At 40.4% G+C, this 22,169-nt stretch overlaps 1 non-coding gene across 1 annotated transcript; it reads right to left on the bottom strand.

The window, feature by feature from the left end:
• Positions 1 to 21,620: 21,620 nt before the first annotated feature.
• On the bottom strand, positions 21,621 to 21,692 carry TRNAQ-UUG (transfer RNA glutamine (anticodon UUG)). The gene has a single exon. It is a non-coding gene; the product is annotated as a tRNA-Gln (tRNA).
• Positions 21,693 to 22,169: the final 477 nt, after the last annotated feature.

Raw genomic sequence — 22,169 nt, 5'->3', positions numbered from 1 at the left:
CACTGTATTCAGGGGGAACACAAGCAAAGTACAAGGGATTACTTGTACTCAAAACATGTTTTCATATGTGTGTTTCACATTTTATATGCTTTTAACACTGATTACTACAACTGATAACCGTTTGAACATGCAGATCACGTAAACATATATTTGTGAAATGGATTTTAAACTGTTATGTTTTACATATATTTCACAAATGGTTTTCTACATTTTATCAGTTAAAAGCATGGCATTAGGACATTGAACATAAAACCTGCACACTGTTTTGTCCTCGGTTACACTCCACATATATACGCGAGTGGAGGACTTTCATATTATTACTAGTGAATTTGTTAATCCTGTATGATTAGAGACACGTCCTCGGTGAACACTCCACGAAGATACGTGAGTGGAGGACTGGACCCGTAACCAGAATCTTTGAGATTTAGAGAGCGTGACTTAAGTGTATAGATCTATACCAGGCTGACTACCCCACACTTGGCTGCTAGCTACAGCCGAACCGAAATGGTTCAAGGGTGACAAAAGTCATAAGTATGTGGAATACTTATTGCCACAGGTTTAGTCCATCCTATGGTTATGGAACTCGCAATTAGGATAACAGAGATTTACTTATAGTAATAATGAACAACTTTATACAATTCACAAGATAACCAGGTTTCGGTATACATCTTTCACATCGGTAACCAACATTCAGGAAAGTATGGGACTTTCCTAGGAAAACCTTGTACATAACCAGGTCTAACATGAATACATCTTTTACATATGGTAATCAACAATCAGGAAAGTATGGGACTTTCCTGGGAATACATTGGTACATAACCAGAACAGTATGTCAAACCAGATAACCTTAACTTACATCTTTTACAATTAGTAAAACAATCAGGAAAGTATGGGACTTTCCTGGGAAGAAATGGTACATAACCAGAACAGTATGTCAAACCAGATAACCTAACTGTACATTTACACTAGATAAAACATGTTTTCAGTGTACAACTTTACTTTACGTGTTGACAAACGATAACAAACCTTTTTAATAAAATATGGGATTTTCTTGGTGTGTGTAACATTTCAGAAACAGAAAGGGAACTTGAATATTTCACTAACAAAAACCACTTATGAACTCACCAGTGTTATGCTGATTTTCAAACCGCTTGTGTTCTCAGGTCAGCGTTAGAACAGGTACCCGAAGATCCTTTTTGTCAGAAGACGGAGTTCTCAGAAGACCCGTTTCATTTTGTTCATATATATACTATGTATCACAACTGTATAACTTTACTTTTGAAACAAGTTGTAAAACTTTTCTTATTGTAATGTAATGGTTGTCTTACTTTACTTACTATGTGCATTGGATTTGATACTCAACGTGGAGTCAACCCTGGAAATGTTTCCGCCTTTGGTTTTCGGGGTGTGACAGATTGGTATCAGAGCCCTTGTTTATACTGAATGAAGTATACCAAACCTTACATGGTATAAAACTATAAACACTAAAGGGCCTAAGTGCTCTGAATTAAAAGTATTTTCAAACTACAAGTATTTTCAAAAGTATACAAGTATACCGAACTGTCGTAATCAGTAACTACAAGTAGAACGGAACATAAGTAATTTGGTGTTGTGTACTACGGTTAAACCTGGGCAGTTATGTAGTCGTGTCTAGGGTCAATATAGCATGGCCAACTATATTCATTCGAGACACGGCCAACATGTGCTTGGGAGTGACTGTGGTGTGAGGCATGCCTAAAACTTACCCTAATACCACAAACATCGAACCATCGTCGTAAGCAAATCATGAAATACTATGAAAGTATTTCTCGATCCAATCCTCTATAGAAATCCTCATTCGAGTGGCGCTCTATGATCATTCTTAGCGATAAATTATCTTTTTTGATAACTCTTTCCTGCTTTATCGCTTATTCGGAACATATAACTGCCATATCTATCGATTTAATGTAGAGGACTTACCATCCTCTCTCTTTCTTGATCTTATTAGATCAAGATGCCTCCCAGAAAGATACCCAGCTCAAAGAACAACAACAATCCTTCTTCGCCACCACCTCCTCCTCAATTTGATCTTGCATCGCTTCAGACAGTCCTGACTGCTGCAATGGTGGCAACCATGTCACAAATGAACCCTGGTGGTTCAGGAAGTGGTCCCCAGCCCTAAAATCCGGAGGATAATCACGGACAACGAAAGGAGGGTTCCTATAAGGATTTCATGAACGCGAAACCAACATCCTTTAATGGCGCCGGAGGTGTCGTTTCCTTATCCAGATGGTTCGAGAAAATCAAATCCATCTTCAAAATCTGTGCCTGTGCGGAATCTGATAAGGTCAAGTTCGCAGCATGTACCTTCGTTGATAAATCCTTGAATTTGTGGAATGGTCGAGTCAAATCTCTAAACCTACCAGTAGCCAATGCCATGGGCTGGGAAGCCATGAAAGAATTCCTCATAGCCGAGTACTGCCCCCGTGGTGAAATGCAGAAACTAGAGCACGAGCTCTGGAACTTGAAAATGAAAGGTTCTGACATTGCTGCATACACTTCCGGATTCGATGATCTCGCACTTCTATGCCCGGGAGTAGTGACTCCTGAAAGCAAAAATATTGAAAGGTTCATTTGGGGATTATCCCAACCGACAAAGAGTCATGTCTTGGTTGCCCATCCGGATACCTATGATAGTGCCAAGACTTTAGCCCAAACCCTGATTGATCATAGCGATGATGTTGAGGAAACCACTACTACTGCTGAGCCGACTCAAAGGAGTGGTGAGAAGAGAAAGTTCTGGAAGAAGAAGAAGGGTCAATCTTCCCAAGGATCTTCCAAGAAACAGCAGACTGTAGCAGTCCATGCTGCTACTACCCCCGTTGCAGCTGCTTCTGTTGTGGGATCCACAGCTCTAACTCCTACCAGTATATATGCTGGTAATCTTCCTTTGTGTGACAAGTGAAAATACCATCACAATCCTGGCCCCTGTCGAGAACTATCCTGTACCAACTGTGGTAAGAAAGGGCACACAATTCAATTCTGCAAAACTCCGGCCCAATCGGCCAACCAATCATCTAACGCAAGAGTTAGTCAAGCTTGCTACAACTGTGGAGGGTTTGGGCACTTTAAAAGGAACTACCCCAAGAAGTCAATTGTTGATAACACCGGAAGGGTTCTAACCATGGGACGGGAGGAAGCAGTCGCCGATCGCACTGTTGTTTCAAGTACGTTCCTTCTTGACAACTCTTATGCTAGTGTTCTTTTCGATTCAGGTGCGGAAAGGAGTTTTGTTAGTCATGCATTCAAACATAACCTAAAACATAATCCCCAACCACTAACTGAAATGTTTACTATCGAGATGGCTAACGGTGAGAAAGAAAGCGCTAGTGATGTATTCATAGGTTGTACCCTTACCCTGAATGACCACTCATTTCCTATAGATCTCATGCCAGTTTCCATTAAGAGCTTTGATGTTATCATTGGCATGGATTGGTTGAGTCCCAATCATGCTGATATACTTTGTTACGAAAAAGCCATCCATCTTAACCTTCCTTCGGGATAGACTCTCGTAATCTATCGCGATAAACCCAGTTCCAATCTTCGTATCATTTCCTGCATCAAAGCTCAAAAGCTCCTACGAAACGAGTGCATTACATTCTTAGCTCATGTAATCAACGAGAAACAGGAAGTTAAAGACCTCACGAGCATCCCCGAAGTCTATAACTTTCCTGATGTGTTTCCCGAAGAGCTTCCAGGAATTCCTCCCGAACATCAGGTCGAGTTCCGTATTGACCTAATTCCTGGAGCTACTCTCATAGCGAAGTCTCCGTATCGCTTAGCTCCAACAGAAATGCAGGAGTTATCCAGTCAACTCAATGAATTGCTCAGTAAAGGGTTCATTAGACCGAGTTCCTCACCCTGGGGAGCTCCGATATTGTTTGTCAAGAAGAAAGATGGATCCTTTCGAATGTGTATCGACTACCGTGAGCTGAACAAGTTGACCGTTAAGAACCGATATCCTCTTCCGCGAATAGACGACCTCTTCGATCAACTCCAGGGAGCCAGTTACTTCTCAAAGATAGACCTTCGGTCAGGGTACCATCAGTTACGAGTTCAGGAGAGTGATGTTTCCAAAACAGCTTTCAGGACTCGGTATGGACACTACGAGTTCGTAGTGATGCCCTTCGGTCTAACCAATGCATCGGCGGTGTTCATGGACCTGATGAACCGGGTGTGCCATCCCTTCTTAGACAAGTTTGTCATCGTGTTCATTGACGACATCCTCGTCTACTCAAGGAGTGAAGGAGACTACAAACAACACTTGAAGTTAGTGTTGGAGACCCTTAGATCCGATAAGTTGTTTGCAAAATTCTCCAAGTGTGAATTCTGGATACGAAAGGTAACTTTCCTCGGTCGTGTGGTAAGCAAGGAGGGTATTCACGTGGATCCTTCCAAGATTAAAGCGATAGAGAATTGGTCGGAACCGAAGACACCCACAGAAATCCATCAATTCTTGGGTCTCGCTGGCTATTATCGGAGATTCATCTAGAATTTTTCTAAAATCGCCAAACCCTTAACCACTCTAACACAGAAAGGTGTAGCCTTTTGTTTGAGTAATAAACAAGAAACTGCATTCCAAACGTTGAAGTGAGCCTTATGCCGCGCGCCGATCCTATCCCTACCCGAAGGGACAGAGGACTTCGTTGTCTACTGCGATGCATCTAATCAAGGTTTAGGATGTGTGCTTATGCAAAGAGGAAAAGTGATTGCTTATGCCTCAAGACAGCTGAAAGCACACGAGGTCAACTATACCACACATGACTTGGAACCAGGAGCCGTGGTCTTTGCATTGAAGATTTGGAGACATTATCTCTATGGAACCAAGTGCATGATCTTCACTGATCACAAGAGCCTGCAGCACATCTTTGATCAGAAAGATTTGAACATGAGGCAACGGCGATGGGTAGAACTACTCAGTGATTATGAGTGTGAAATCCGTTACCATCCCGGCAAGGCCAATGTGGTAGCAGATGCCCTTAGCCGAAAGGAGAGTGCAGACCACAAAGTGAAGAACCAGATGATGACTATCCATTCCAACTAACCCATGGAAATCCGAGAAGCCCAGTTAGAAGTCCTCAAACCTGAGAACGTATCGATCGAAACCTTGAGAGGAATGTAAAAGAAACTTGAGATCAGAAGTGACGGAGTCTATTGTTTCATGGATCGGATCTGGATTCTAAAGTCTGGAGGATTCAGGGAAATTGTCATGAAGGAGGCACACAAAACCAAATATTCTGTTCACCCGGGTTCTGACAAGATGTACCTGGATCTCAATAAACAATATTGGTGGCCAAACATGAAAGCTGAGATAGCTACATTCGTGGGCAAGTGTTTAACTTGCGCCAAAGTCAAAGTTGAGCACCAGAAACCCTCGGGTCTGCTCCAACAGCCCTAGATACCCGAATGGAAATGGGAGATGATTACCATGGATTTCATCACCAAACTACCCAAGTGTCCTAGTGGGTACGATACCATTTGGGTAATTGTCAATCGTTTGACAAAATCCGCTCACTTCATTCTGATCAAACAATCATACAAGATGGAAAGACTCACGCGAATCTACATCCAGGAGGTAGTCCGACTACACGGTGTACCTGCATCCATTATCTCTGATCGAGATAGCAGGTTTACCTCCAGATTCTGGCAGTCCCTTCAGAAAGCCCTTGGAACCAAGCTAGATATGAGCACGGCGTATCATCCTCAGACCGATGGATAGAGTGAGAGAACAATCCAAACCCTAGAGGACATGCTTAGGGCATGTGTCATTGACTTTGGAAGGTCGTGGGACACACATCTATCTTTGATCGAATTCTCATACAACAACAGTTACCACACCAGCATCAGGGATGCTCCGTTTGAAGCCCTATACGGTTGTAAGTGCAGATCCCCTCTGTGCTGGGCCGAGGTGGGGGATACACCGTTAGCCAAGAGCCGAGTCCCCGACAGTGCTCTCACTGGTCCTGAAATCATCCGCGAAACCACCAAAAAGATCATCCAAATCCGAGACCGATTGAAAGCTTCACGAGATCGCCAAAAGAGTTACGCTGATAACCATCGGAAACCTCTAGAATTCTAGGTTGGAGACCGTGTTCTATTGAAAGTCTTGCCCTGGAAAGGCACTGTACATTTTGGTAAACGTGGGAAACTTAACCCTAGATACATTGGACCCTTCGAGATCCTCTCCAGGATCGGTCCGGTTGCCTATAAACTTTGTTTACCTCACGAACTCAATAACATTCATCCTGTCTTCCATGTCTCAAATCTCAAGAAGTGCCTATCCGATGAAACCCTAACGATTCTCATTAATGAGATCGAGATCAATGAAAACCTCAACTTTGTGGAGGAACCAATCGAAATCATGGATCGAGAATTCAAACGTACAAAGCAAAGTTACATCCCGTTAGTGAAGGTTCGATGGAATGCCAAGCGGGGACCGGAATTCACTTGGGAGCGGGAGGACTCAATGAAACAGAAGTATCCACAACTCTTTCCAGATCCATGATTTGTATCTTGTCTCGTGTTTTAACTTTGAATTTCAGGACAAAATCCCCTTTAACGGGGGGATAATGTAACAACGTGACATTTCCGTATCGCTTCTTGTAACTCTTTTCATAGTTCAGTTCAAGCAACCAATCGTCGTTTTCAAATCCGATTCCGATTTTGTTATTTAATTAAGTCATTAACTTGTACGTATCTAAAATCACTTAATGGGTGTCTTAATACAATTAGAAATCATTTTAAAACCCCATATTAGTGATCGGAATATTTCTAGAATCGACCATATCGGGTTACGGCAACTTAATCGGGTACGACCAAAAGCCTCGCCTAACACCGGTATCGGGTAGAATTCCACCGTGTCCAAAACTTAGACACTATATAAAGTGCTCTAAGCCTTCATTTGAAGCTTTTGGCTTCATCTCGCTACTCTCTCTCTCTCTCTCTAACCTCTCTCCTTACTCTAAATTAAGGTCCAAAATCAAAGATTTAAGGCTCCAAATCATAGAGGTAACCTTCCTAGCTTGTTATTCAACCTCTTAGGCCTTCAAATCCATGTTTAAAATTTAAAATAGGAACTGGAACATGTATTTACGGCCAAGAAGTAAGCTTGGGCCGTAAACACACAAAAATGGGGTTTTTGAGCCATTAACCTTCCAAATCATTGTTGGGACTTAGATACGACTTTGAGGCTTACAAACCTAGAATTGGAACACCTTAAACTTAAATTTTGAGGGACAAAAGAGAGTTTATGGCCAAGGCATGTGCTTGGGCCGTAAACACCTCAAACATGGGGAGTAAACACCTTTTAACATGTCAAAATGCCTTATAACTTAACCAATAGCCTTGTGGTAAATCCTAGAATCATCTAAAAATAGTTTGGGGGCCTTAAAGATAACAAAACACCACATATAAGAGTTTATGGCTATAGAACATGCTCCTGGGCCGTAAACTCCTAAAAGGGTGTTAAATGGTGCCCTAAATTCATAACAAGGCTTGGAAAATTAACTAGAATCACATATGATTGTTCCTTGTGCCTCAAATTAATTTTGGTTTGACCATGGGAGATTTTATGGTGTAAAATCCAAGTTTACAGCCGTGAAGTCCCTTTTAAATGGTATAAGTCCCATTAATTCATTCCAAGGTATTTTAGAAGTCCATTCCAACAATCCCCAAGTCCAAACAAGCCATTAAACACTCAAAATCACACCAACATGAGTTTACGGACGTAAACTCATGTATGTGTGTGTTTTGTGCCTGTAAACTCCCTTAAATGTTTACTCTTGGGGAGTAAACTCAAATCCCAACTCCCTAGTGCCATTACACGTCCGAAGATGTCACCCGGGTCACTCCAAACGCTCGTTTTGAGGTGTTTAACCTCGTTGGAGTGTACTGTTCCATATAATTAGTGATTGTAAATCTAATTAGATATATATGGACATTATTACATTTTACATAGGGACATCGCGAGTAATCAAGCCCCAAACCAACGTCTGGTGCCCTAAACCGTCGCATTTCTGAGTCTGGTGAGTTCATACCCCTACCCTTTTTCACTGTTTTTACTGTTTTCGGGGGGAGAACACAAAGCAAAGTACAAGGGATTACTTGTACTCAAAACATGTTTTCATATGTGTGTTTCACATTTTATATGCTTTTAACACTGATTACTACAACTGATAACCGTTTGAACATGCAGATCACGTAAACATATATTTGTGAAATGGATTTTAAATTGTTATGTTTTACATATATTTCACAAATGGTTTCTACATTTTATCAGTTAAAAGCATGGCATTAGGACATTGAACATAAAACCTGTACACTGTTTTGTCCTGGTAACACTCCACATAAATACGCGAGTGGAGGACTTTCATATTATTACTAGTAAATTTGTTAATCCTGTATGATTGGACACACGTCCTCGGTGAACACTCCACGGAGATACGCGAGTGGAGGACTACACCCGTAACCAGAATCTCTGGGATTTAGAGAGCATGACTTGAGTGTATAGATCTATACGGGGCTGACTACCCCACACCTGGCTGCTAGCTACAGCCGAACCGAAATGGTTCAAGGGTGACGAAAGTCATAAGTATGTGGACTACTTATTGCCACAGGTTTAGTCCATCGTATGGTTATGGAACTCGCAATTAGGATAACAGAGATTTACTTATAGTAATAATGAACAACTTTATACAATTCACAAGATAACCAGGTTTCGGTATACATCTTTCACATCGGTAACCAACATTCAGGAAAGTATGGGACTTTCCTGGGAAAACCTTGTACATAACCAGGTCTAATATGAATACATCTTTTACATATGATAATCAACAATCAGGAAAGTATGGGACTTTCCTGGGAATACATTGGTACATAACCAGAATAGTATGTCAAACCAGATAACCTTACCTTACATCTTTTACAATTGGTAAAACAATCAGGAAAGTATGGGACTTTCCTGGGAATACATTGGTACATAACCATAACAGTATGTCAAACCAGATAACCTAACTGTACATTTACACTAGATAAAACATGTTTTCAGTGCACAACTTTACTTTACGTGTTGACAAACGATAACAAACCTTTTTAAGAAAATATGGGATTTTCTTGGTGTGTGTAGCATTTCAGAAACAGAAAGGGAACTTGAATATTTCACTATCAAAAACCACTTATGAACTCACCAGCGTTATGCTGATTTTCAAACCGCTTGTGTTCTCAGGTCAGCGTTAGAACAGGTACCCGAAGATCCTTTTTTTCAGGAGACGGAGTTCTCAGAAGACCCGTTTCATTTTGTTCATATATATACTATGTATCACAACTATATAACTTTACTTTTGAAACAAGTTGTAAAACTTTTCTTATTGTAATGTAATGGTTGTCTTAATTTACTTACTGTGTGCATTGGATTTGATACTCAACGTGGAGTCAACCCCGGAAATGTTTCCGCCTTCGGTTTTCGGGGTGTGACACAGTATCATACTAGAACAGAACAAAAGTATTAAGATTGTTGAGCAGCACAGTTAGGCTTAGAGACATATAGTCACATCTGGGTGAGTGTAGCCTGATCAACTACATTTTTCTAGGAGTGACTAGCATGTGCTGGTTGTGGTGCTGCAACAAGTCTAAAACTTACTAACACTACCACAAGAACTCTAACACGAGAATACTATAGGAGTATTCTGCATCACTAGAATTTACATATGTGAGAACTAAAAATGTCATTATTAGGAGAGCAATAGTTGCTAAGTGGATACGCTACGATTACATGTGACTAAGACATTATAGACTTAGAATCTGCGATCTTTGCTTTACTTCCTGTTCCTTGTTTGGTTGTGGATTTAGAGTTAGAGTCGCCTATTCGAAGGTCTATCTTGTTTCGGTCACATGTAATTAGTATTCACTATGCAAGTATTGGTCTGACTAATAATGATCCTCTTATAAGTATATTAGATTAGTACGTTTATTAACTATTCTTCCCCTTTTCTTGCATAGATATCATGGCCGGATTTCATCATGGTGACCCATACTTCCCAAATCACGGCAATGTGGGATGGCTTGAAGAAGAGCCCAATGAGGAACATCAAATCCCTTTGGATGACCACCAAGCAGAAGGCTTCTCGGATGGGTCTAACTCTGAACCCAAAGTCAACAACCTACCCCCTGTGGCCCCGGTCCCAAACCCTAACCCCCGTCAGGCCTTCCACAGCCCGACGCCTGCATGGGTGGAATGCATAGAAATGTGGAGTGAGGAGCACAATTGACCCATGCCATTCAATGGGGACCGAAGCTTTTATGACACAAGCGAAGGAGGATCAGCGGACAGAGTCTTACCCATCCTGGTCCGAAGAGTTGCCCATAATGAAATTCAAGGCAGGACAGCCCTTCAGCGTATCGCAGAGGTTGATACAAATGGAGGACTGCACTCCCTTCGTACCAGCCGCCTGGAGCATGCTAGGGAGAGGTCCGCAACATACCAAGAGGCCTTGCTACGGGCATTAGCTAAGACCCGGGCTGAAGTCATAGAGCTCTGAGTTCGTCAGAGGGTCTACGAGCGACACCTCCTCGACATGGAACGCCAACTGGCCGATCTTCGAGTTCGCCCGAGAAACATCCGCCGCCACCGATAAAAGATGACTAGCGCATCTTTTCTTATGACATAGGGATAACCTTTAGCATCTGCGTTTGAATGAAGAACTTGTCTATATAATATTCTCATCTTTCAGTATGCTATGTAGTCATCTAGACTGTCAATCATTTTCCCCTTATGGTTTGATGTAAGGTCTACCGTTAGGCCTTTTTCCAGAACTTATTTACATCAGTAATACCATTAATATTGATAGTTATCTAACCTATTAGTAAAAGTCTATACTCTTATGTCTCCCTACTCGGTATATGACTTTGTCTGACAACTTGTATATGGTAGTTTAATTCATGAAAACGCTCTCATCATACACACAATTGTTTCTCATTATTGTCGTCATCCTTATAAATTTTCAGCAAAAACTGCCTCCTCGTAAGCGCCCAAACAGAGGAAGACCTGCGACTCAAACTCCTCCACCACCACCCCCTCCATAGTTCAATCTGGTGATGTTTCAAACGGCTGTAACCGCAGCGGTGACTTCAGCTCTGGCTCAAATAAAATCTGGTAATCCAAGTGGTGCTGGAATGGGTGACAATTCTAGACATGGTGAAGATCATCAACGGACACAGGGATGGACCTATAAGGATTTCATGAACTGCAAACCAACATTCTTCAATGGGACCGGAGGAATCCTTGCATTATCTCAGTGGTTCGAAAGAACGGAGGCCGTCTTCGAGATGTGCTCATGCCCCGAGGAAAACAAGATTAAATTCGCTTCTTGCACATTCATCGAAAGGACCTTGACATGGTGGAATAGCCATGTTAAATCACTCTCCTTGGTAACAGCCAACACCATGGGCTGGGACACACTGAAGGACCTATTGATGAGAGAGTACTGCCCTAGGGGCGAAGTTCAGAAACTCGAAGAGGAACTCTGGAACCTCAAAATGAAGGGGACCAACATAGTGGCTTATACTGCCAGGTTCTGCGACCTAGTAGCTATGTGCCCTAACATGATCCCTTCTTAAAGCAAGAAGATTGAGCGATAAATCTGGGGTTTAGTGCCCCCGTATCGAGGGAACATTTTAGCATCACGCCCTATGACCTTTGATAGCGCTAAGGAACTGGCTCACATGTTGATTGATCATGAAGTTCCTTCCACTCCATCAACAACCACAACGGTTGCCACTGCACCAACCACGTCATCCGATAACAAGAGGAAACGGTGGGACCGGAAGAAGGGCAAGTCAACTCAATCATCCTCTAAAAACCAACAGACGGTGGCTATCCATGCTGCCACTACTCCTGCTGCCCGTACACCAGCCATAACCTATGTTGGAAACCTACCCAAGTGCACCAAGTGCTCTTTCCATCATCACGGCCCCAGTCGTGAAATGCATTGCACTAACTGCAACCAGAAGGGTCATAGCGTCCGGTTTTGCAGGTCTCAACCCAAACCCGTCAACCAAGTTCCCAGTATTGGAGTGAGTCAAGCCTGCTATGGTTGTGGAGAGGTTGGACACTTTAAAAGAAACTGCCCAAAAGTTAGGAATGCAGGAGGAACAGGAAGGCTACTTGCTATCGGTCACAATGAAGCGGTGGCAGACCCCACAGTAGTCACGGGTACGTTCCTTCTCGATAACACTTATGCTACATTTGACCGTTAAGTGAAGGACATTTCAGTCATTTCACTACCAAGGGACCATTTATGAAGTTTGCCTTATTTTTTTTTTTTTAAAAAAAGAAAAAAATATAATTATTTAATATTAAAGGGAACCACCTCTCTCTCTCTCTCTCTCTCTCTCTCTCTCTCTCTCACCCTCGTAAGATCAAAAAACCCACCTACCCTATCATCTTCTTCCCATTCTTTACTGTAACGGCCGTAAATCCGGTCTAGTCAATTTAAAGGCAATAGGAGTCGAAAATGACTTTTCGAAAAAAGATTATTTAGAATAAATAATCTTAACCAAGTTGTAGAATATGTCACAAGGTTTCCGTACATATAAAGAACACCGAAATCCGAGTTATAACGAAGAAGTTATGGCTCGTCGAAGTTTCGCGATGGAACCGGCACGGCACCGGGAAGCGTAAATAGTGAATTTACGATGGAGGACTTTTTAGCCTTAGTGATCTAAATTAAATTCATAGAATATGTTATACTAAGAGCGTCGATAAAAAGAACGCCCAAATCTGACTTCGTATGAGGAAGTTATGATTTTTCTAAGATTCGGCTTAGCAGTGTACAACCCGAAACTCGAATTTTAGTTCAAGCCGTTTTTGGCTTACGCGACCTAAATGATAGTTGAAGATCTCATTAATAGGAACTCAACGATAAAAAGACAGACGAAAACGGAGTCCATATGAAGGAGTTATGAATTCTTCGCGGTCATTTAACAGTCTAAACGCCTCCTACTGTTAAATTTAAGATCGGTCGAGAATTAGCCGACGGAGTCTAAACGAAAGTTGTAGATCTTGATTTTACCTACGCGTGGATATAAAGAACGTCGAAAACGGATCTCGTATGCGAAAATTATGATTTTTCTAAGTTAGAAGGCTGATACACGATAGGGGGTGACGTGGCACCACCAGAGGAGGACACGTGGCACCACCAGAAGGGTGCCACATGCACCAACTCGGCGAGTCATGACTCAGACTCGGCGAGTCCATCAGATTTCTCCACTATAAATAGAGGTGACGGGTTCCATTCATTCTCACACCTTCAAACCCTTCTTTCTCTCTCTAAACTCTCTCTCTAAGCCTCCCTAACCCCCCAAAGCCTAGGGTAACTCCCTAGAACGATGCGGAAGCCACGGAGTGCCCGACGAATCTGAGAAAAGAGCCTTTCGGATCGGGAAACGCTGCTCCAGCGAAGCCCGGTTTTACGAAAAACTCGATGTGGGTGAGCTACGCCTACGCTAGTTTTAATATAGCTTCTAATTAACTATAGCAACATTATTAGGACCTTAAAATAATTATTTGGGCTATTATTATGAGTTATATTGAGTGTTATTTAACGCTTATATAATAATAATAATAGTCATACTATTAATTCGTCGCGGATATCGGTAGACTAAACCCTAGTGGTGTTGATCTTAGGTTTTATCGAAGGAAAGTTGTTTTGAGAGTATCGAAGCGCTGTCCGAGTGTTGAGTCACCGCCTATCAGGTGAGTGCATATTCCCTTTCATCTTACACATAGATATGAAGTATTTTAATATAAATTACTTGCTATGTGTGCATATTGTCTGAATACTTGTTGTCTATGCTGATGAAAGATTTTTATACTTGTTTTAAATGACGTAAGTTGTATAAAGTATTTTATATCTACAAAATATGTTGGGTAAATCATGGGTAGATGAATGATGAGGGATAAAAGCTGAAATAGAGGAACATTAGTAGAATGGACCTAGTGCCCTATAGGTGTACATTGGCAGCAGTGGACCTAGTACCCTATAGATGAGCACTGGTAGTTGCGCCACAACCCGTGGATGATTTAGATCTACGGTAAATGTCCTAGCAGCTGTGCACTAAGGATAGTATCGGTAGTTGCGCCTAATATGGAGCCTTAACACCATGACAGTGGTGTTTAAAGGTCAATACCGGCAGAAGCGCCTCATAGAAAATGTCCCAATTCTGGCAGCTGCGCCTAAGTGACAAGATTAGCAGCTGTGCTTAACCAAAGTGTCATTGGCAATAATGGACTTCATGTTGTTTCCTTAGGATGATCCTTAGGAATGAATGAACAAGAAATAGCTGATTCTTAGGGTAGATCCTTAAGAATAAAGAAGATAAGAGGGATGGGTAATTGGGTTAACTGTTTGATGATTAAACATAATAATTATATTATTGTGGGTTGAAAACCATATGTACTCACCAAGTTTCCCAACCTGACCCACTCAATTTATTTAATCACAGGTGTTGATACAAGGTCACTTTACACTGAGAGATTTAAAGAGATATAGATCACTAGTGTAAATAAATGTAAGTTCTGTTTATGCTTATGTTTCTGTATTAACGATGACATCCCAAATGTTTTGATATGAATAAAATACGTTTCTTCGAAAATGTTTTAATAACGTATTTATCATGTTTTTCTGGGAACAAATTCCGCAACATTTTTATTAAAAGAAGTACTTTGATTTTTATAAAGCATAAACAAAATCGGTCTTTTCTGGCCGTGAAAATGGGGATGTCACAGTTGGTATCAGAGCATTAGTTTAAGCGAACTAGGAATATGGATTTATTTCTAGATAAAACTTAGAATGCTAAGCGATGATTGTGAGGTGTGAGCACTAGATTATTTTAGGAATTGTGCTTAAAATGCTTTTATGTGCTAAATACTTGTGCCTGATATGCTGTTATTTGTTCGGATCTATGGTCTGTTGCCGACCGGATCTGGAAACCTTATGTGTTTAGGATTCTAAGCGTTTAACTACGATATTAGAACTAGCATATAAACGTTTCGGAGTGATAAGGATGATTTAACAGTCAATCCTAAGTAAAGGTCTAGATTCACCTTATTCGGTGTATAGATCAAGATGGCAAGAACCCGTAGCGGAAACGTGAATGCAAATGGGAACCGAAACCAGCCCCCAGTGAGTGAGCAAATACCAGTTGTAGTAGCCGCTGCTGAGCCAATAACGATGGCCGGAGTGCAAACAATGATCCAGGTAATGTTGGATCGTCAAATGGAGGAAACCAGACATTTGCTCCAGCAAAATCGAGAGGAAGAGACTATTCAGATCGAACGGCCCGAGTTGAATGAAGGGCAGATTGAGGAGGAGAACTACAGTGGGACTGATGGTCAATTCAACCCACCAATAGTTCGACAAAACAACCACGATGAAGAAGTCGAGCGGAATGGATGCAAGTACAAGGAATTTCTGACTTGCAAGCCGTCGACTTTTACTGGAAAGGAGGATCTGATCGGGGTCATGGATTGGATCTTGGAGATGGAATTAGCTTTCATGACGTGCGGTTGCAAGGGAAAACAACAAACCACATTTGCAGTACGTCAGTTTCGAGGAGGCGCTGTACGTTGGTGGAATACCTTGGGGAAGACTCTGAGCCCTAATGAGCCCCTGCAACTAACATGGGCAGAATTTCTGGTACAATTCAAACGCAAGTACTGCTCAGCCCAAAATCCACTCGAGCTAGAAAACCAATTCCTTACCTTGAAGAAAGGAAGCATGTCTGTTGATGAATACACCAACAACTTCACAGAGAAGATGGAGTTCGCATTACGTCTTGTTCCAGATGAGCTGACAAAAGTTGACAAGTGTGCAAAAGGACTTCCATGGGAGTATGTGGTGCCAGTGCGTCAAGCACCTACTCTGGAGGCAGCTATCTAGGCTGCAAAGTCGGTTGAGGAGATGATCAAGGGAAGAGCCACCAACAAGACCAAGGTTGGTGAAAAGAGAAAGTTTGAGGGCTCTGCGAAGCCCGATGAGAGAAGCAAGTCCAGTATAAGGAAGTTTAGAGGAGGAGGGAGTGAAGAAAGATGGTGTGAGAAGTGCAAAAAGAAACACTCTGGAAAATGCGGTGAGGAGGTAACTTGCTTCAAGTGTGGGAAGCATGGGTATTATGCTAATGAGTGTAAATTCAACAAAAGGGTGTGATATGAATGTAACGAGGAAGGGAACTTCAAGCAAGATTGCCCAAAGAGAGAAGGGGCTACAAAGCCAAATGTGCCGCCAAAACCAAAGGCAAGAGCATTTCAAATGATCCTTGACGAAGCAGCTGACAATGCAAGGAATCAGGAGTAAGGATGGATATATAGAGATCGAGTTATGAAGAAGCCATATAGATAGTGTCACATGATGTAGCCTATTAGAGGCATAATCTAGGGTGAACTTGAACACCCATGTAATTGTTTCAAGTAATAAAATAAAACCTTCGTTTCGTTATCTAATGTGTTGAATGATTGTGTGATTTGCTGCATGGTGACTTGGGAAACTGCGGGACAATACTTAGGACGAGTATGAGTAGGTGTGAATGGTAGTAGAGGCCTATACTACCGGAAGCACAGGACTCACACTTGGATCAGGGAAAGTCACAAGGTTACCAAGAAGCCAGTAATTGATTTCGTTTTATTCAAGTATGTTGTTACCATTGTTTCGGTAATGACTAAGAAGATTGTTGTTATCCTGACCCTAGTGGTCATATCACATTGAGTCCGACTACGATGAGTAGGTTACGTGGTTCAGAGAACCAAGTTTGATATAGCGTCCGACTTAAACCAAACGATTAAAATCAAAGCGATCAATAGAAGTATCGCGCTCGTTGGTAGCTAGAAATGCTACATGTTAAAGTATGATTATATCACATTAGAACATGAAGGAAGGCTTAGTCTTTTTTAGAATTTAACTCTAAGAGACCTGAGTCTAAACGTGCATCACATGATGATAGGTCATAGTTTGGAGTCTAACCTGAGGTAGAGAGCAGGTGCACGATCAAGTACTGCTTACAGTCAATAAGTCTAAGAGATAGACTTGAAGGAATAAAGAAGTTATAATTATTACCTAGGATGAAGAGATGACGTATGGAGTCATTATACGAGCCTTGTTTCGTTGATGATTCCGGGACGTAATCATCCTAAGGGGGAGATAATTGTAACGCCCGCAAATCCGGGCTAGTCAACTTAAAGGCAATAGGGGTCGAAAATGACTTTTCGACAAAAGATTATTTAGAATAAATAATCTTAACCAAATTCTAGAACATGTCACAAGGTTTCCGTACATATAAATAACGCCGAAATCCGAGTTATAACGAAGAAGTTATGGCCCGTCGAAGTTTCACGACGGAACCGGGAAGCGTAAATAGTGAATTTACGATGGAGGACTTTTTAGACTTAGTGATCTAAATGAAATTCGTAGAATATGTTAAACTAAGAGCGTCGATAAAAAGAACGCCCAAATCTGACTTCGTATGAGGAAGTTATGATTTTTCTAAGATTCGGCTTAGCAGTGTACAACCCGAAACTCGAATTTTAGTTCAAGCGGTTTTTGGCTTACGTGACCTAAATGAGAGTTGAAGATCTCATTAATAGGAACTCAACGATAAAAAGACAGACGAAAACGGAGTCCGTATGAAGGAGTTATGAATTCTTCACGGTCATTTAACAGTTTAAACGCCTCCTACAGTTAAATTTGATATCGGTCGATAATTAGCCGACGGAGTCTAAACAAAAGTTGTAGATCTTGATTTTACCTACGCGTGGATATAAAAAACGTCAAAAACAGAGCTCGTATGCGAAAGTTATGATTTTTCTAAGTTTGAAGGCTGATACGCGATAGGGGGTGACGTGGCACCACCAGAAGGGTGCCACATGCACCAACTCGGCGAGTCATGACTCAGACTCGGCGAGTCCATCAGATTTCTCCATTATAAATAGAGGTGTCGGGTTCCATTCATTCTCACACCTTCAAACCCTTCTTTCTCTCTCTAAGCCTCCATAACCCCCCCCCCCCCCCCCAAAGCCTAGGGTAACTCCCTAGCACGAGGCGGAAGCCCCGGAGCGCCTGACGGCTCCGAGAAAAGAGCCTTTCGGTTCGGGAAACGCTGCTCCAGCGAAGCCCGGTTTTGCAAAAAACCCGCTGTAAGTGAGCTATGCCTACGCTAGTTTTAATATAGCTTCTAATTAATTATAGTAACATTATTAGGACCTTAAAATAATTATTTGAGCTATTATTATGAGTTATATTGAGTGTTATTTAACGCTTATATAATAATAATAATAATAATAATAATAATAGTCAGACTATTAATTCGTCGCGGATATCGGTAGACTAAACCCTAGTGGTGTTGATACTAGGTTTTATCGAAGGAAAGTTGTTTTGAGAGTATCGAAGCACTGTCCGAGTGTTGAGTCACCACCTATTAGGTGAGTGCATAGTCCCTTTCATCTTTCACATAGATATGAAGTATTTTAATATAAATTACGTGCTATGTGTGCATATTGTCTGAATACTTGCTGTCTATGCTGATGAAAGATTTTTATACTTGTTTTAAATGATGTAAGCTGTATAAAGTATTTTATATCTACAAAATATGTTGGGTAAATCTTGGGTAGATGAATGATGAGGGATAAAAGTTGAAATAGAGGAACATTAGTAGAATGGACCTAGTGCCCTATAGGTATACATTGGCAGCAGTGGACCTAGTACCCTATAGATGAGCACTGGCAGCTTCGCCACAACCCGTAGATGATTTAGATCTACGGTAAACGTCCTAGCAGCTGCGCACTAAGGATAGTATCGGCAGCTGCGCCTAATATGGAGCCTTAAGACCATGACAGTGGTGTTTAAAGGTCAATACCGGCAAAAGCGCCTCATAGAAAATGTCCCAATTCTGGCAACTGCGCCTAAGTGACAAGATTAGCAGCTGCGCTTGACCAAAGTGTCATTGGCAACAATGGACTTCATGTTGTTTCCTTAGGATGATCCTTAGGAATGAATGAACAAGAAGTAGCTGATTCTTAAGGTAGATCCTTAAGAATAAAGAAGATAATAGGGATGGGTAATTAGGTTAACTGTTTGATGATTAAACATAATAATTATATTATTGTGGGTTGAAAACCCTATGTACTCACCAGGTTTCCCAACCTGACCCACTCAGTTTATTTATATCACGGGTGTTGATACAAGGTCACTTTACACTAAGAGATTTAAAGAGATGTAGATCACTAGTGTAAATAAATGTAAGTTGTGTTTATGCTTATGTTTCTGTATTAACGATGACATCCCAAACGTTTTGAAATGAATAAAATACGTTTCTTCGAAAATGTTTTAATAACGTATTTATCATGTTTTTCTGGGAACAAATTTCGCAACATTTTTATTAAAAGAAGTACTCTGATTTTTATAAAGCATAAACAAAATCGGTCTTTTCTGGCCGTGAAAATGGGGATGTCACATTTACCTGCAACAATTCAAGTGGTGAAACACAGGCTATTTTTTCTTGACTCATGTCTACCTGTTAATAGCTTTTCTTATTTACCTCCTTTAGACTTTACAGAATTTTGAATCCTTTTGTTTGAGAGAAGAAGATTAGGGCTTCAGAGTCCCCAATTTTCCCAAACCATTCCTTTCTCTGTTCTCATTTCATTCTTCCATGTTCACTGTTTCTGTTTTGTTCTTTCTCTGTTCCAGTATTACTAGATGTGCAATTCTGAATTAAACCTTGGTTGTATCATTTTATCTTAATTTGTTACAATTTGGATTCATTCCAAGAAAAAAACATAAACTGCTGCATCAAGTATATGAGGATGATTTAGTAGTATGGCTTCCAGTTCTGTGGGAGCTACCTGATACCTATTATGTTTTTATGAGCTCCTTAATCCTATTAATAATGAAAAGATAACCGTCTTCATCAAAGTAACCAAGATCACCGGTCCTCAACCACCAATCGGAAACAATGGTTGCAGAAGTTGCAGCCTCGTTTCCTCAATAACCCTTCATCACAGTCGGCCCCTTCAACCATATCTCACCTTCACTATAAGGAGGCTGAGCAATCCCTGACTCGACATCAACCACCTTCGCATAAAAAGTTTGAAGAAACCTCCTGAAGCTGCTGACCGAGCTTTGGCTTCTTCATTGGAAAGAAAGACAGCACCTGTCGCACAGCTCTCAGCCAGTCCATACCCAGGATTTAGGCCAACCCATGGGAACTTTTCCCTGAACCTACTAGCCACGTCCTTGTTCAAGGGTGCAGCACCTGAGGCCACACTTCTTAAAGACGACAAGGCGTATCCACCTTCATTGTACTTCACCATTGCGAGTATAACAGGAGGAACGGCTGGAATGTTATTCCAGTGTGTAGTTTATGCATCGCTCCATCGATTCACAGGAATCGATCAATTCTTCCACAGAGGCTTCATTGCTTTTAACGGATCACGAGTAGTGACAATGGTAGGAATTCCAGTCGAGAGTAGTTTATGCATCTTGAGAGTGAGAGAGAGAGAGAGAGAGAGAGAGAGAGGTGGGACCCTTTAATATATATATATATATATATATATATATATATATATATATATTAAAAATAAGGCAAACTTCATAAATGGTCCCTGTAGTGGTGAAATGACTGAAATGCCCTTCACTTAACGGTTAAATGTTAACGGTGTTAGCGAAAAAGACCATTTGTTAAAAGTTTTGAAACCACAGGGACCATCTGTGAGGTTTATTTAACTTAGAGACTAAACTTGATATTTTTCAAAACCATAGGGACCATTTTTGAGGTTTTGTCTTTTTTATATTTAAAGATAATTGAAAAAAATTCATAAAAATGTATGTGATAAAATACAAATATATATTAGAAATACTGGTTTTTAGAGTTCTTAATTTTTTTGGATTCTCATTTGATCTTTTATATATATATATATATATATATATATATATATATATATATATATATATATATATATATATATATATATATATATATATATATATATATATATATATATATATATATATTAATTTCATATTAACTGTGTTTTCCAACAAAATGGCATGTGATCGGAAGGCGACCCAATAATTATTAGAGAAATTAAATTGCATCCTACCTTTTATTCCTATAATTATTCCTACCCACTAAAATTATGACAAATCATCATTCAATTTAATTGTATTTGATATATTCCTAATATAATCTTAATGATTTAGTTTAAAAAATATGGAAAGATAACACTTGTCATAATTTTATTGGATAGTAACATTTGTAGGCATAAAAAATAGGAATCAATTTAATTTCTCTAATTATTAACTTATTCCTGCTATTTTTTAGCAATTGATTTTATGTAATTTTGTCTAATTTTTATCATGATTTTAAAAGTGTATGTTACGAAATTTAACAATAATTTAATGTGAAAGTAGATTGTTACAGATATCGGGTTGTGTCGATTTCGTTATGGAGAAAAATAGACTATGACATTATGTACGAACCTCTTAGAGAGACCAGAGCCTTTGTAAAATGCATGTCGGTAACAAAAAAGCTAAAAGAGGTCCTACCGGGAGTCGAACCCAGGTCGCTGGATTCAAAGTCCAGAGTGCTAACCACTACACCATAGAACCGATTGATGTCCTGATTCTCTTTTTATCGGTAATATAGCGTATCTACTATTAATAAAAACGTAACTGCCCAATATTTATGCAAAAATTTTCGTTAATGTAACATTGTGAATTTTTTTTATTATTATTTATATTATATACATATTAATTTTGAGTTCCATTATGCCAGTAATTTAATCTTGTTAGACCATCATTATTTTTTTAAATTTTTTTCTTTTATTTTAGCTATCTATTTTCTTGGTAGGGTGGTTAATGTCTTGCTATGTGTCCTGTTCTACATCCTTATTCGCATCGTAATCAAATTCCTTCACCATTTTCTTCCACGTCCCTATTTACCGTTTCATCTTACCTTTTCACCGACTTATTCTCCGTCTCTCATCTTCCTATTCGTCTGCCACCGCTCCTCTTCCCCAAAGTTTCTTCGGTATTTCCTCATCGGTGTGGATGTCCACCACTGTAGAAGAACCCAACGAACAACCA

Source organism: Lactuca saligna, chromosome 3 (assembly GCF_052625555.1).
Source record: "Lactuca saligna cultivar CGN05327 chromosome 3, ASM5262555v1, whole genome shotgun sequence".
In the NCBI taxonomy this organism is placed as follows: domain Eukaryota; kingdom Viridiplantae; phylum Streptophyta; class Magnoliopsida; order Asterales; family Asteraceae; genus Lactuca; species Lactuca saligna.
The sequence above is the reverse complement of the archived record's forward strand: the minus strand, read 5'-3'. Positions and strand labels throughout refer to the sequence as shown.